Genomic DNA, 17,082 nt, shown 5'->3' on the forward strand with positions numbered 1-17,082 from the left:
CTAGGCTCTTCTGTCCATGAGGATTCTCCAGGCAAGAATACTAGAGTGGTTTGCCATGCCCTCCTCCAGGGGATTTTCCTACCCAGGAATTGAATCTAGGTCTCCTGCATTGCAGGTGGATTCTTTACCATCTGAGCTACTAGGGCTATTCAAAATAAAACTGTTTGTCCTTCAGAACTTTTCTGTATCTGTTACATAGTTTGCATCTCACACTACTTCTAACCCCAATACTTTGACTCAGTCTTACTCTTTGGGGAATATATAGCATAATTTTTGTAACTTCTCTGGTGTTTTTGCATAGTCAATATCCTAGGAATTCATTTCAATAGTAATTAGCAAGCTCAATACCTGATCTAACTATGAATAAAAGATGACCTCTTTTAATGCTCCGTGTACTTTGGGCTTTCCAGGTGGCTCAGTGATAAAGAATCTGTCTGCCAATGCAGAGACCTGGGTTCAATCCCTGGGTCAGTAAGATCCCCTAGAGAAGGAAATGGCAACCTGTATTCTTGCCTGGGAAATTCCATGGACAGAAGAGCCTGGTGGGCTACAGTCCATGCAGTCTCAGAGTCAGACACAACTGAGTGACTGAGCACTATACCTTCTAATATACCCATCAGTGTACCATTCAAGGACAGGAGAGACCAATTTCTGAGCAGGCCTTGCTCAGAATTATTATACTGTAATTAGATATTGCTGTAAATGTGTTTTCTTATAATTTAACTGTACAACACTCTTTCTCTTTGTCTCTAAGGCCTGCTCCCAAAAACTAAGGGCTTTTGACTCATAGCATGTCCATGAGTTTCCATATGTTTATGCTCCACTCTAGAAGATGTTATGGAGGCAATGTAAGAGCTACTTGATTTTTGAAAATGATTTTGGTACTTTTAAGTGCATCCAACAGAAGTTTTTTTCTCATTGCGTCCTTGAGTGAAACCTCTCCAAGACAAAAGCTGGTGTGTTTTTTCATCTCACTTCTCATAGTCTCCTGCTACTGACACCTTCTGCTTTTCTTTTGATATTGTTGTCTTCTCTATCTCCTTTTCTCCCTGACTTCCAGGGCATTATGCTTTTTGCTATTTGCCATGAACTTCCTTTCTTCATGTCCAGTTGAAGTGTCCGCTGCTTCTCTTTTCTTCCCTTGTTGCCCACAAGTGGTTCCAATAAGCCCTTATCCTCAAAGGATAAGTGCCTCACTGGTCTTCACTACAGGTCCTGCCAGTGCAGATCAGGGCTGCAGGGACAGCCCATCCATGAACTATGCCAGTGGCACATACCAGGGCCTTCTCCCCACCCTTTTTCCTCTTACCCTTCTGAGACTCTAAGCCTCAGAGTCAAATTAAGTGCCTGGAGCTTCTGGGGTGTTATGGCCAATCATTTTCAGCTGTAGCTGATGGAAAGTGTCCCAGAAAAATATGAGCTTAATGGGGCTCTTACCATTCCCAACCTCGTCTCTGATGCCAACTTCATCAAACACACTAAGTAGAGCTCCTTAAGTTTGCATTTCTTTTTTCTTTCCCATTGGAATTACTGTTCAATTTGTATAGTGGGTTTTTATATTGAAGTACATGAAGATTGTACCCAAATGTCTCAATTCCAAAATCAGGTTAGTGACAATAATCAGTTGTATTTTATGTTGCTGAAATATATTACTGAAAAATACTGCTAAAAAAATATACTGCTGAAATATATTCCTTGATACTGGAATGAACTCTCTGGCCGTTTCTTTGCATGTCCTTTACCACATGACAGAGGGGTGGAAGGATCAAAACTGCTTTTCTTCCAGAGAAGTCAAGGTTCTGTGGGAACAGCTTCCAAGGTCTACCTTAAAGTATGCAAAATCCTTTATCACTTGCCCTTAGGCTTTCTTCTCTATCTAGCTTCCTCTCTCATCACTTGCCCCTAAAACTCTGCTCACACCAAAAAACCTGGAGTTCACCAGCCCTAACATTCTCTTTTTTTTTTTCTTTTAAATGCGATTCATGAGATTCTCACAGCAAGCATACTAGGGTGGTTTGCCATTCCTTCCTCTGATGTAATGGACATGAACTTGGGCAAATTCTAGGAGATGGTGAAGGACTGGGAAGCCTGGTGTGCTGCAGTTCATGGGGTTACAAAGAGTCAGACACGACTGGATAACTGAACAACTATTCTCTGGGTTGCCTTAGTGCCTTAGGTCATTCTATTGTCTCTTCCCCCCCCCTTTACCTGGCTAAGTCCTACGGATATTTTAAGACTCAGCCCAAATGTGGGTTCCACTCTAGAATCCCTGGGTGCATCTTAGGAGCTATTGCAGAATTAAGTAAGTCCCCCCACCCTTTTTTTAAAGTAAGTCCCCTTTAACTGTACTACACTCTGTATTTCACTTCTCCCCCAAACTCAAAGACATCTGTGATCGGGAATCCCCTTCCCTATTCCCCACCCCACCCCAGCTCTCAGTATAACCTCAGAGTATACTGCCAGTCTCTAGTTTTGCCTTCCCTCTGAGTTTTCCTCTCTTAAGAATCCATTTCCTCTACATTTACATCTCCATTCATTAGAGGGGTGAGATGGGGGAGGGGAGGGGAAAAAGAATCCCTTTTCTTTGCCATCTTTTTCTTGGCCTGTTTTCTTCAGGGGAAAAAACTTTAAAGATAAGAGTTAGGAGAAATGGAAAGACCAATTGTGTCTATCTTTGTCCTTTTCCCACTTCTGACTGCCTTCTCCTGTGTCCCAGTGAGCTCTATCTCACCTACCAGAAGACTGTAGAAGAGAATCTAATGCTGTCCATGCTACCCATCCCCATTTTCTCTCTTTTGTCAGCCCCAAATGTCTATAGCATGGTACAGAGGCCATATTGCAGTTACTGGTTTCTTGGTCTGTCTCCCCACCAGATAGTGGATTCCAACTTTTTTTTTAATGTGATACATTTGTTCATTTACCTTAGATTTCTCCTGGGCCTGTTTTGCTTGGATATTATAGGAAAGATAGACTGAGGATTCTGGGATATTCATTTCAGGGAAGTTCTAGCTGTAACTCTGTCTTTTCTCACAACTGAGAGCTGGCTGATAACTCCTCTATTTATTAGAGTTAGGATTTCTTTAGGACCAAGCCTAGGCCTTAATCTGTATCCAAAGTATGTGTGACTGAATGTGTTTCTAGAAACGTGTTGGTTCACTGCCTGACTGGCTGGATGGGTAGATGGGATAATAGTATAGTAGTTTAGAATGAGAATCCCCTATTTGCCATTTACTTTTGACTTGGCCTTGGGCAAGTCTTTGGATGTGAGTTGCTTCAAATATTAAGAATGGATAATATATTCACCTCAGAGCACGTTTTGTTTTAGCTCAGATTTATTGAGTGTCTATTATATGCTAGACACTGTCATCACTGCTTTACATGGATTAACTCATTTAAAATTTCCTGTGAGGATTAAATGAAATAAATCATGTAAGCTTTGTAGCATAGAGGAAATGTTCATTTCTGTTGTTCAGTCGCTCAGTTGTGTCCAACTCTTTGCGACCCCATGGACTGCAGCATGCCAGGCTTCCCTGTCCTTCACCATCTCCCAGAGCTTGCTCAAACTCATGTCCATTGAGTTGGTGATGCCATCCAACCATCTCATCCTCTGTCATCCCCTTCTCCCTCCTGCCTTCAATCTTTCCCAGCATCAGGGTCTTTTCCAGTGAGTCAGCTCTTGCATCAGGTGGCCAAAATATTGGAGCTTCAGCTTTAGCATCAGTCCTTCTAATGAATATTCAGGGTTGATTTCCTTTAGATTGACTGGTTTGATCTCCTTGCAGTCCAAGGGACTCTCAAGAGTCTTCTCCAGCACCACAGTTTGAAGGCATCAATTCTTCGGTGCTCAGCCTTTTTTATTGTCCAGCTCTCACATCCATACATGACTACTGGAAAAACCATAGCTTTGACTATATGGACCTTTGTAGGCAAAGTAACATCTCTGCTTTTTAATATGCTGTCTAGTTTGTCAACTCTTTTCTTCCAAGGAGCAAGCATCTTTTAATTTCATGACTGCAGTCACTGTCCACAGTGATTTTGGAGCCCAAGAAAATAAAGTCTGTCACTGTTTCCGTTGTTTCCCCATCTATTTGTCATGAAGTGATGTGACCAGATGCCATGATCTTCGTTTTTTGAATGTTGAGTTTTAAGCCAGCTTTTTTACTCTCCTCTTTCATCCTCATCAAGAGGCTCTTTAGTTCCTCTTCACTTTCTGCATAAGGGTGGTGTTATCTGCATATCTGAGGTTATTGATATTTCTCCCTGCAATCTTGATTCCAGCTTGTGCTTCATCCAGTCTGGCATTTCACATGATGTACTCTGCATATAAGTTAAATAAGCAAGATGACAAAATACAGCCTTGACGTACTCCTTTCCCAATTTTGAACAATAGTCTGTTCTTCCATAAATGCTCATGAAGGTTAGTTATTACCAAAAAGAAACAGCCTGGGTGTTGGGTGTGGCTGTGAAATTCTACCCCTAAAATACAAGTCTTAAGTTATTATTCTTGGGTTTTCTTTCTAGAGGATCTCCCTATATTCCTTATTCCCCAGGAACTTGAGGTAGTATTGGGGCAGACGGATGGGTAGTCAAGGTCTTAATAATTGTTTCTCTGCTTACTAGTTAGTTTCATGTTCCTGACCCCAGACTTTGCCTGACTTGGATAAGTCCAGCTGTTGTGGCACCAGTGACTGAACATAGATCCTTCTTGAGGGGCATTAGGGTTCTTCAAGGACCCATTTCTCTGCTCGACCCCAGAAGCAAGGTGAACTCTTACTTTTCCTCAGGTGCATGGTACCAATGACAGAAGAAGCTCTTGAACTGACCTTTACTTAAACTGACTTGCTGGATTCACCAACTATTTGTAAAACTGCCTGTTGCCCATGATACTCTGTTCTGACTGAGTTGCTTAAGTGGGCTCAACTGTCTTGGAGCTAGTCAGTTCCCAAGATCCTTTGTGTTCTTCTCCCCTTTGCAGGCTGTTCTTGCCAAAGACCATTCAACACTGGCATTTAGCTTTAACTCTGAGTTTTGAGAGTTTATTTCCCTCAGTCCTTTGAACAATGCTTTCCAACTGGTGAGCTGAGGCATCCTGATGTACCCTGAGTGAGTTACAGTTGTGCTGAGCTATTGGTCCTTCCAGGAGGCCTTGTAGATAGGCAACTAGAACCCATCGGCAGTTTTTGCCTCTGGCTATGAATAAACTTGTCATTCCACTTTGATGTGCCATAGAAATGTCATTTTCCACCTGGCTTGTGCTCTAGAAAAATCAAGAAGTATTATGTTTAGAGTGTTAGTTATCGAATGTCTTTTAACCTTGGAGCCACAGTATACGAGTCAGGTTAAAAGGAAATCTGCTTGCTTAATACCACTGAACTGTATGCTTTAAAATGTTTAAGATGTTAAGTTTTATGGTATGTGTATTTTGCTACAATTTTATTTAAAACTTGTAACAATTTATTTATTTATTTATAGCTGTGCTGGGTCTTCATTGCTGCACAGGCTTTTCTCTAGTTGTGTTGTGGCGAGCAGGGGCTACTCTCTAGTTGCAGTGTGTGGGCTTCTCATTGTGGTGGCTTCTCTTGTTGCAGAGCACAGGCTCTAGCACACAGGCTTCAGTAGTTGTGGTGCATGGGCTCAGTAGCTGCAATTTCTGCTTTCCTGGAAAATCCCCAAAGATAGAGGAGCCTGGCTGGCTACAGTCCATAGGGTTGCAAAGAGTTGGACATGACTGAGTGACTAAGCACAGCACAGAGCACAGGCTCAATAGTTGTGGCACATGGGCTTAGTTGCTCCATGGCATGTGGGATCTTCCTGGACCAGGGATCAAACCCATGTCTCCTGCATTGGCAGGTGAACTTCCCACCACTGAGCCACCAGGGAAGCCCTAAAAATATTTATTTTTTTTAAATGAATCTGCTTTGGGTAAAATGGCAGCTAGGGCCTGGAAGCTTGGCATCCCTATCAGCAGAGTCTGAGGGCTTAAGGGAACACAGCTGAGAAAGCACTGCTTTAGAGCAAGCATTGGAAGCCTCACTCTCCCATGGGCTCTGACGTGTGCAGACAGTGCATCGCTCTGTGGAAGCCAGGCTTCAGCAACCCTACAATGGGGCCGAGGGCCTCCTGGGCCTTCCCACAGGACATGTTGACTTTTCCTGAGAGTGTGTCCTCTATTAACCTCCTCGGCACTCAGTGCCAGTATAACTTGTCCCTGCCTTTCCCTTTACCAGCACATTGAAAAATCATCTGTCATAAACATATATAAATATTTATTGAGAAGACTTTTCATCTCTGTATTCTATATATATGTGCATATTACCTAGATGAAATATTCAGTCCTTTTCTGAAGGGTATAAAATAAAAAGAAAACCTCTTCCTGCCCCACTTTTAGTCCCACATCTCCCAGGTAAAACCATTGCTGGCAGTTTTGTAATTTTTTTATTGAGGTATAGTTGATTTAAAGATTATATTAGTTTCAGGTGTACAGCATAGTGATTCAAATTTTTATAGATTATATTCCATTTAAAGTTATTATAAAATATTGGCTATATTCCCTGTGCTATACAATATATCCTTGTAGCTTATTTATTTTATACATAGTAGTTTGTATCTCTTAATCCTCTACCCCTATTTCTTCCCTCCCTGGTGGTAGCTACTGGTTTGTTCTCCCTATCTGTGAGTCTATTTCTATTTTGCTATATACATTCATTTCTATTATTTTTTTGATTCTGCATGTAAGTGATAATATGCAGTGTTTGTCTTTCTCTGACTCCTTTCACTAGAATATCCTCCAAGTCCATCTATGTTGTTGCAAATGGCAAAATTTCATTTTTTCCAACAGCTGAATAGTATTTTATTTTATATATATATCACATCTTCTTTATCCATTCATTCATTGATGGACACTTAGGTTGCTTCCATATTTCAGTTACATAACTATGAACATTGGGGTGCAAGTATCTTTTTGAGTGAGTGTTTTTGTTTTCTTTCAATAAATACCCAGAAATGGAATTGCTGGATCATATGGTAGTTCTGTTTTTAGTTTTTGAGGAACCCCATACTGTTTTCCATAGTGGCTACACCAATTTATATTTCCACCAACAGAGTAGAAGGATCCCATTTTATCTACATCCTCACCAACATTTGTTATTAAATGTTTGTGGTTTTCTTGATAATAGCCATTCTGGCAGGTGTGAAGTGATATCTCATTGGGGTTTTGATTTGAGTTTTTCTGATTTTTCTATTTTTTTGGTATTTTTATATTTTTATTGCAAGTTTTGTATTTTTTGTACCTGTATGTCCTTCCAGAAAAATGTTTGCATACAGAATTATCCATATGTAATATACTGGGCCATTTTACACATGTAATTTTGTACTTTTCCCATTTTACTTAATAACATATCTTAGTAATCACCCCATGTCATTACTTAATATTTTACATCAAGCTTTAAAACATCTGTATAGTATTCTATTGAATGATTGTACCATATTTTATTTCATTACTCCTTTAGTGATAATATTTAGCTTGCTTCCAACGTGTCTGAAGAGCAAAGCACTTGAAAAAATCTAAATGTTCAATATCAAGGAATTCATTAAATCAATTCTATTGATACATGCTATATTACAGCATAGTCTCTTTTTTATAATTTTATTTATTTATTTATTTTTGGCTGTGCTCAATCTTTGTTGCGTCACAAGCTTTTCTCCAGTTGTAGCAAGTGGAGGCTACTCTCTAGTTGCAGTGCGTGAGCTTCACATTGCAGTTGCTTCTCTAGTTGCAGAACACAGGTTCTGGCATGTGTGGTCCCAGTAGTTATGGCTCCCAGGCTCTAGACCACAATCTCAATAGTTGTGGCATATAGGCTTATTGCTCCACAGCATGTGGGATCTTCCCAGATCAGGGATCAAACCCATGTCCCCTGCATTGGCAGACAGATTCTTAACCACTGGACCACCAGGGAAGTCTTACAGTGTAGTCTTTTAAACATGATGTCAAATCACATTCAACACTATAGTAAAGTGTTCCTTATTTCTTTTTATAGGAAAAACAGGTTACAAGTTAGTCAGAATAGTTGAGTCCTGATGAGTTTTAAAAAAAATTGGAGCAGTCATTTATGAACTAGGTATAACATATGTGTACTAAATTGTTAAACTTTTAACAAAGCTTCTCTCTAGGTGGTTGGATAATAGAGGCTTAAGTCTATTTCATCATTTTGCTTATGTATATTTTCTAAATTCTCAAAAATAAATGTAAATTGCTTTAATAATAGAAATAGTACAATAAAAATTAATTTTCTAAAAAGAAAAATTCATGTGCACATATACTCTGGCAGCCACACTCTCCTGTCCCTACTGTACTTATGGTGGGGAAATAGGCAGCCAAACCAAGTGTGTGTGGAGGGGAAATGATCTTCCTTCTACCCTTCTGGGTAGAGCTGTGGATACACAGCACTGGAGTGGTGCTGAAGCTGCAGCTGTGCAATGCTGGAGCAACTTTGAGGAGATACCCCATGTCCAAGGGCAAAGGAGAAGCCCCAGAAAGATGGTAGGAGGGGTGAAATCACGTTTAGAATCAAACCCCATACCTGCCAGAGATGCTCAGAGGGCTCAAACACACCTTGTGTGCACACCAGGACCCAGAGACCCCACAGAGACTGAGACAGAACTGTGTTTGGGTGTCTCCTGCAGAGGTACAGGTCAGCAGTGGACTGCTGCAGGGGCAGGGGCTCTGGGTGCAGTAGACCTGGGTATGGCATAAGCCCTCTTGGAGGGTTGCCATAACCCCACCATAGAGCCACCAGAACTTACACAGGACTGGGGAAACAGACTCTTGGAGGGCACAAACAGAAACTTGTGCACACCAGGACCCAGGAGAAAAGAGCAGTGACCCCAAAAGAGACTGACGCAGACATACCCGTGAGTGTCCAGGAGTCTTTGGCAGAGGTGTGGGTTGGTGGTGGCCTGCTGCAGGGTTGGGGCACTGAGTGTAGCAGTGTGTGCATGGGGCCTTTTGAAGGAGGTCGCCATTATCTTCATTACCTCCACCATAGTTTGGCCTCAGGTCAAATAACAGGGAGGGAACACAGCCCCGCCCTTCAACAGAAAACTGGATTAAAGATTTATTGAGCATGACCCCACCCATCAGAACAAGACCCAGTTCCCCCTCAGTCAGTCTCTCCCATCAGGAAGATTCCATAAGCCTCTTATCCTTCTCCATCAGAGGGCAGACAGACTGAAAACCACAATCACAGAAAACTAACCAATCTGATCACATGGACCACAGCCTTGTCTCACTCAATGAAACTATGAGCCATGCCATGTAGGGCCACCCAAGACGGACGGGTCATGGTGGAGAGTTCTGACAAAATGTGGTCCACTGGAGAAGGAATGGCAAACCACTTCATTATTCTTGTCTTGAGAACCCTATGAACAGCATGAAAAGGCAAAAAGATAGGAAACTAAAACATGAACTCCCCAGGTCAATAGATGCCCAATATGCTACTGGAAATCAGTGGAGAACTAATTCCAGAAAGAATGAAGAGATGGAGCCAAGCAAAAACAACAACCAATTGTGGATGTGACTGGTGATGGAAGTAAAGTCCAATGCTGTAAAGAGCAATATTACATAGGGAACCTGGAATGTTAGGTCCATGAATCAAGGCAAATTGGAAGTGGTCAAACAGGAGATGGCAAGAGTGAATGTCAACATTTTAGGAATCAGCAAACTAAAATGGACTGGAATGAGTGAATTTAACTCAGATGACCATTATATCTACTACTGTGGGCAGGAATCCCTTAGAAGAAATGGAGTAGCCATCATAGTCAACAAAAGAGTCCAAAATGCAGTACTTGGATGCAATCTCAAAAATGAAAGAATGATCTCTGTTTGTTTCTGAGGCAAACCATTCAGTTTCACAGTAATCCAAGCCTATTCCCCGACCAGTAATGCTGAAGAAGCTGAAGTTCTATGAAGACCTACAAGACGTTCTAGAACTAACACCAAAAGAAGATGTCCTTTTCACTATAGGGGACTGACATGCAAAAGTAGGAAGTCAAGAAACACCTGAAATAACAGGCAAATTTGGCCTTGGAGTAAAGAATGAAGCAGGGCAAATGCTAACAGAGTTTGCCAAGAGAATGCACTGGTCAGAGCAAACACCCTCTTCCAACAACACAAGAGAAGACTCTACACATGGACATCACCAGATGGCCAACACCGAAATCAGATTGATTATATTCTTTGCAGCCAAAGATGGAGAAGCTCTATACAGTCAGCAAAAACAAAACCGGGAGCCAACTGTGGCTCAGATCATGAACTCCTTATTGCCAAATTCAGAATTAAACTGAAGAAAGTAGGGAAAACCACTAGACCATTCAGGTATGACCTAAATCAAATCCCTTATGACTATACAGTGGAAGTGAGAAATAGATTTAAGGGACTAGATCTGATAGACAGAGTGATGAACTATGGACGGAGGTTCATGACATTGTACAGGAGACAGGAATCAAGACCATCCCCAAGAAAAAGAAATGCAAAAAAGCAAAATGGCTGTCTGAGGAGGCCTTACAAATAGCTGTGAAAAGAAGGGAAGTGAAAAGCAAAGGAGAAAAGGAAAGATATACCCATTTGAATGCAGAGTTCCAAAGAATAGCAAGGAGAGATAAGAAAGCCTTCCTCAGCCATCAGTGCAAAGATATAGAGGAAAACAATAGAATGGGAAAGACTAGAGATCTCTTCAAGAAAATGAGAGATATCAAGGGAACATTTCATGCAAAGATGGGCTCAATAAAGGACAAAAACAGTAGGGACCTAACAGAAACAGAAGATATTAAGAAGAGGTGGCAAGAATACACAGAAGAGCTGTACAAAAAGATCTTCATGACCCAGATAATCACAATGGTGTGATCACTCACCTAGAGCCAGACATCCTGGAATGGGAAGTCAAGTGGGCCTTAGGAAGCATCTCTACCAACAAAGCTAGTGGCAATGATGGAATTCCAATTGAGCTGTTTCAAATGATGATGCTGTGAAAGTGCTGCACTCAATATACCAGCAAATTTGGAAAACTCAGCAGTGGCCACAGGACTGGAAAAGGTCAGTTTTTATTCCAATCCCAAAGAAAAGCAATGCCAAAGAACACTCAAACTGTCGCACAATTGCACTCATCTCACATGCTATCAAAGTAATGCTTAAAATTCTCCAAGCCAGGCTTCAGCAGTACGTGAACCATGAACTTCCAGATGTTCAAGCTAGATTTAGAAAAGGCAGAAGAACCAGAGATCAAATTGCCAACATCTGTTGGATCATCAAAAAAGCAAGAGAGTTCCAGAAAAACATCTACTTCTGTTTTATTGACTATGCCAAAGCCTTTGACTGTGTGGATCACAACAAACTGTGGAAAATTCTGAAAGAGATGGGAATACCAGACCACCTGACCTGCCTCTTGAGAAATCTGTATGCAGGAAGCAACAATTAGAACTGGATATGGAACAATAGACTGGTTTGAAATAGGGAAAGGAGCACCTCAAGGCTGTATATAGTCACGCTGCTTATTTAACTTATATGCAGAGTACCTCATGAGCATTGCCTGACTGGATGAAGCACAAGCTGGAATCAAGTTTGCCGGGAGAAATATCAGTAACCCTAGATATGCAGATGACACCAAACTTATGGCAGAAAGTGAAGAAGAATTAAAGAGCCTCTTGATGACAGTGAAAGAGGAGAGTGAAAAAGTTGGCTTAAAACTCAGCATTCAAAAAACGAAGATCATGGCATCTGGTCCCATCACTTCATGGCAAATAGATGGGGAAACAGTGGAAACAGTGACAAACTATTTTTCTGAGCTCCAAAATCACTGCAGATGGTGACTGCAGCCATGAAATTAAAAGAGACTTGCTCCTTGGAAGAAAAGCTATGACAAACCTATATAGCATATTAAAAAGCAGAGACATTACTTTGCCAACAAAGGTCCATCTAGTCAAAGCTATGGTTTTTCCAGTGGTCATGTATGGATATACAAGTTGGACTATAAAGAAAGCTGAGCACCAAAGAATTGATGCTTTTGAACTGTGGTGTTGGAGAAGACTCTTGAGAGTCCCTTGGACAGCAAGGAGATCCAACCAGTCCATCCTAAAGGAAATCAGTCCTGAATGTTCATTGGAAGGACTGATGCTGAAGCTGAAACTCCAATACTTTGGCCATCTGATGCAAAGAACTGACTCATTTGAAAAGACCCTGATGCTGGGAAAGACTGAAGGTGGGAGGAGAAGGGGACAACAGAGGATGAGATGGTTGGATAGCATCACTGACTCAATGGACATGAGTTTGAGGAAACTCCAGGAGTTTGTGATGGATAGGGAGGCCTGGCATTCTGCAGTCCATGGTGTAGCAAAGAGTCGGTCATGACTGAGGGACTGAACTGAACTGAACTGACCCTTCTGAGAAGATGTATTGGGGTTGTAGGTGGGACGCAGGTGCACAGCTGGACATACAGTCATCAGCAGCCCACTCTTCACACTGAGGATCCAGTCAGGCAGTGCCTCCAAGAACCTTCTAGGTTCTTGGCTGAGATTCCTCCTTTAATAGGAGACATTGATGGGAGAAAAACAAACAGAAATTTAATATCATGTATTTGTTGTTGTTGTTAAGTCGCTAAGTTGTTTCTGACTCTTTGCAACCCTATGGACTGTAGCCCGCCAGGCTCCTCTGCCCGTGGGATTTCTCAGGCAAGAATACTGGAGTGGTTGCCATTTCCTTCTCCAGGGGATCTTCCCAACCCAGGGATTGAACTCGTGTCTCTTGCATCTCCTGCATTGGCAAGTGGATTCTTTACCTCTGTGCCACCTGGGAAGCCCAATAACATGTATACCTCCTGTATATATGTGAGACCTAAGAAAACTGAGTAACTCTCCAAAACATCTCCAGCAAACTCCTTAAATAGCATCTCCAGCTGTCGTTGCCTTCATTCCAGAGAAAGAAGAGTTGCTAGAGATTGGTTCATCCACCTCTTCTTGATGCAGAGAAGGAGATACCCTTACAAATGGAGATTTCCTATAGGATGATTCATGCTGATGCATGGGAAAATCTACCACAATATTGTAAAGTAATTATTCTCCAATTAAAATTAATTAAAAATATATATGTATAATGTAAATGTCCCTCACAAAAGGTTAACTTCTATTCAGTTTTCAAAGATTTTCCCATGTCTGCTGTTTTCTAAAAATAATCATCTTAGGATAATCCTTATGCCAAAGACACATTTTCAGGTGACACATTCTGGTCCCCTTCACAAGGAACCTGGCCCTCACTATGTGAGCTCCCAGTCCAGTGAGGACAGCTACAGCAAAGAGGCCACAGACCAGTGCAGGGAACTAGGAACTGACCACTCTTTTAAAAAATATTTATTTATTTGACTGTGTTGGGTCTTAGCTGCAGCAAGTGGGATCTTTGTTGTGGTGCTTACTTGTTCCACAGCACATGAGATCTTCGCTCCCCAATCAGGCATCAAAACTACCTCTCCTTTACTGCAAGGCTGATTCTTAACCACTGGACCACCAGGGAAGACCAAGTAAATGACATGGAGGCTTACACATGGAGTGCTGAGGGGGACCAAGCAGAGGGAGCAATCCCTGAGGAGTGAAAGAGCAGTATCAGAGAAGGCTTCATGGAGGAAGTAGAAATTGAAAGGACAGGACAGAGGAACAGTAGTATATACAAAGGTCAAGAAGAGGAGGGTAGGATTCCTTCAAGCCCTGGCAATAGTTGATAAGGCAGCAGCAGTAAGGACTGCTATTTTGTCACATCAGCTGATTGGTCAGCTGATCACCAAAGAAATGTGGTGAGTGACTGAGATCATTTGCTTTGTTCTGACACATGTGAGTTCAGGTTTCAGTCCTGTCATTTACTGGATATTTGCCTGGGGAAGTTACTTAATTTTTCCAAACCCCAGTTTCTTTGTCTATAAAATGAAAATTATAACAGTATCTACCTCATTAGGTTACTGTGAAGGTTAACTGAAATACTGGATATAATACAACATAGCCCAGTGCCTGATTGACATATAGTAAAGGCTTAATCTATAGTAGCTATAATTATTATTAATACTAATAAAAATAAAATATGTCATAAGACTTAAAGATAATACTAATGAAATCATGTGTAGGAGATTCATAATTCTTAGAAGTAAGTGGTTTTTTTCAAGGTCTCTGATATGAGGTACCAGAAAATTCTATAGCCTATAGAACCCAAACAAATGTCTGGATTTCCAAGTGAGAGAAGTGAATCATATACAGGATGGTGGATAAAAACATTGCTTCTGAATTCCAGAAGACAAGGTTCAACTTTCTGGCTCTGACACATGCACTGTGTAACGTTGGTTAAGTTCCTCTAGGCCTCAGTTTCCTCATCTGAAAGTGGGAGTAATGACACTATCTACCACATAGCATTGTTAACATTTTTTTTCCATTTATTCTTATTAGTTGGAGGCTAATTACTTTACAACATTGCAGTGGTTTTTGTCATACATTGAAATGAATTAGCCATGGATTTACATGTATTCCCCATCCCGGTCCCCCCGCCCACCTCCCTCTCCACCCAATCCCTCTAGATCTTCCCAGTGCACCAGGCCCAAGCACTTGTCTCATGCATCCAACCTGGGCTGGTGATCTGTTTCACCCTAGATAATATACATGTTTTGATGCTGTTCTCTTGAAACATCCCACCCTCGCCTTCTCCCACAGAGTCCACAAGTCTGTTCTATACATCTGAGTCTCTTTTTCTGTTTTGCATATAGGGTTATCGTTACCATCTTTCTAAATTCCATATATATGTGTTAGTATACTGTAATGGTCTTTATCTTTCTGGCTTACTTCGCTCTATATAATGGGCTCCAGTTTCATCCATCTCATTAGAACTGATTCAAATGAATTCTTTTTAATGGCTGAGTAATATTCCATGGTGTATATGTATCACAGCTTCCTCATCCATTCGTCTGCTGATGGGCATCTAGGTTGCTTCCATGTCCTGGCTATTATAAACATTGTTAACATTAAGATAAAATGAGATAACACACATACATTGCTTAGTGTCTTGTACTCAATTTATACTCAGTTCATTCATTTAACCAATGTTTGTTGAGCACCTACAACATGCTGAACTTTGTACTCACATGCTGGGAATATGTTGGCGGTAAATGAGACAAATTAGGACCTTTCTTTTAAGTAAACTTTTCAGTAAATGAGAACTACCACTACTGCTGCTACTAAGGCTATACAGATATTCCTCACTATCAGAAGTCTCACGATCTAGATATTCATTATAATAACTTTTTAAAAAAAGATTTATCCCAAATGCACTATTCAAAAATTGAAATCCTTCAGATGGAAACAGTTGAGTTGCATGGGCATCCCCTCCAGAGGATGTAGAATGCACCCCTCTCTAGATAGGACAGCATCTTGAGTTCCAACTGATTAAAAGCATTGTATATCATCACTATCATCTCCCCCACCATTTCCCTTAAGAGTTTAGCCTTTCGTGAGTCACAATGTTTGCTTATTGCAAGTGCCTGGCGGCATTATCAACCAAGGCCCATGTGAACAACATCTTGAGACTTTCTAATTTTTTATTTCATTGTTTATTTATATTACAGGCTTCCCTGGTAGCTCAGATGGTAAAGAGTCTGCCTACAGTGCAGGAGACCCAGGTTCAATCCGTGGGTCGGAGAGATTCCCTGAATAGGAAATAGCAACCCACTCTAGTATTCTTGCCAGAAAAATCTCATGGACAGAAGAACCTGGTGGGCTACAGTCCATGGGGTCACAAAGAGATGGACACAACTGAGCAATTAACCCTTCACTTCTATTTTATGTTTCAGGGTATGTTCGTGAAGTTTAGGAATGAAATATAATTTGTTTCTGGGGATATAAATTATTGTATCCTAAACAGTCCATGGGGTCCCAAAGAGTTGGACACGACTGAGGACTCAGCACAGCACAAACATAAAACTACCAATTGGTGAGTTCCTTAAGTGTTAAATTATTAGATATTGACATTTTAAATGCTTTGTGTTATGAATAACACTAATAACTTTGTGGTTGATGTATATAGTTGTTTAAGAGGGTTTTAGTAATATCTAGAAAAATTTGTTGGAGTTTGTGTATGTATTTTATTATTTTTCTCATTCAAATGAATGGAATATAGGCTTCCATTTTATGTTACTTCACTATATAACATATTCTCAGTAATGTTTTATATTTCAATATGCAGAGGCACCTGTACTAGAACCACTACTACAATATTACTTCCACCCACTATCTAGTGCTTGCAAACTAATAATTGTTATCGACTAGCTTCCACCATCGGAGAAGGCAATGGCAACCCACTCCAGTACTCTTGCCTGGAAAACCCCATGGGCAGAGGAGCCTGGTGGGCTGCAGTCCATGGGGTTGCAAAGAGTCGGACACGACTGAGCGACTTCACTTTCACTTTTCACTTTCATGCATTGGAGAAGGAAATGGCAGCCCACTCCAGTGTTCTTGCCTGGAGAATCCCAGAGATGGAAGAGCCTGGTAGTCTGCCATCTATGGGGTCGCACAGAGTCGGACACAACTGAAGTGACCTAGCAGCAGCAGCAGCAGCAGCAGCAGCAGCAGCAGCTTCCACCAACTACTGACCCCAGCATTACATTTTCAGTATTTGCAGAAGCTAATGTTGCCCTTTCTCTGTTCTTTGAGTATGGTCATGTGATTGGGGGTGGATTCTAGTCCTTAAGGTAAATGACCAGAACCTTACTGACCTTTTCGTGGCTGATGACCGAGGAAGGTTGCTTAAGGATGAAGGGTACAATTCCAGTCATATCTTTTGGTGGCTCTGAGGCTAAGCAAGGAAGTCAGCAACCCCCAGAGCCAAAGATCTTGGCAATGAGGAAGGAGATTTCACATGGAAAGGTGGCTAGGATGACCTTCTCCAAGGCACCGGCTGCTGCCTGCTGTGTGTGTGTGTGTGTGTGCATGTGTGCACATGCACGTGCACTTGTGTGTCTAAACATGTTGTCCCCTAGAACAGTGATCCCCAACTTTTATGGCATC

At 41.4% G+C, this 17,082-nt stretch overlaps 1 long non-coding RNA gene across 3 annotated transcripts in view; it reads left to right on the top strand.

The window, feature by feature from the left end:
* LOC110130650 (uncharacterized) overlaps positions 1-17,082 on the top strand; it is a 453,938-nt gene that overhangs the window by 243,551 nt on the left and 193,305 nt on the right. For all 3 annotated transcript variants that reach the window (XR_011485897.1, XR_011485895.1, XR_011485896.1), the window contains one exon: positions 15,870-16,009. This is a non-coding gene — a long non-coding RNA (uncharacterized lncRNA). The remainder of the gene's footprint in view (positions 1-15,869; positions 16,010-17,082) is intronic.

This window comes from Odocoileus virginianus, unplaced genomic scaffold (genome assembly GCF_023699985.2).
Source record: "Odocoileus virginianus isolate 20LAN1187 ecotype Illinois unplaced genomic scaffold, Ovbor_1.2 Unplaced_Scaffold_1, whole genome shotgun sequence".
In the NCBI taxonomy this organism is placed as follows: domain Eukaryota; kingdom Metazoa; phylum Chordata; class Mammalia; order Artiodactyla; family Cervidae; genus Odocoileus; species Odocoileus virginianus.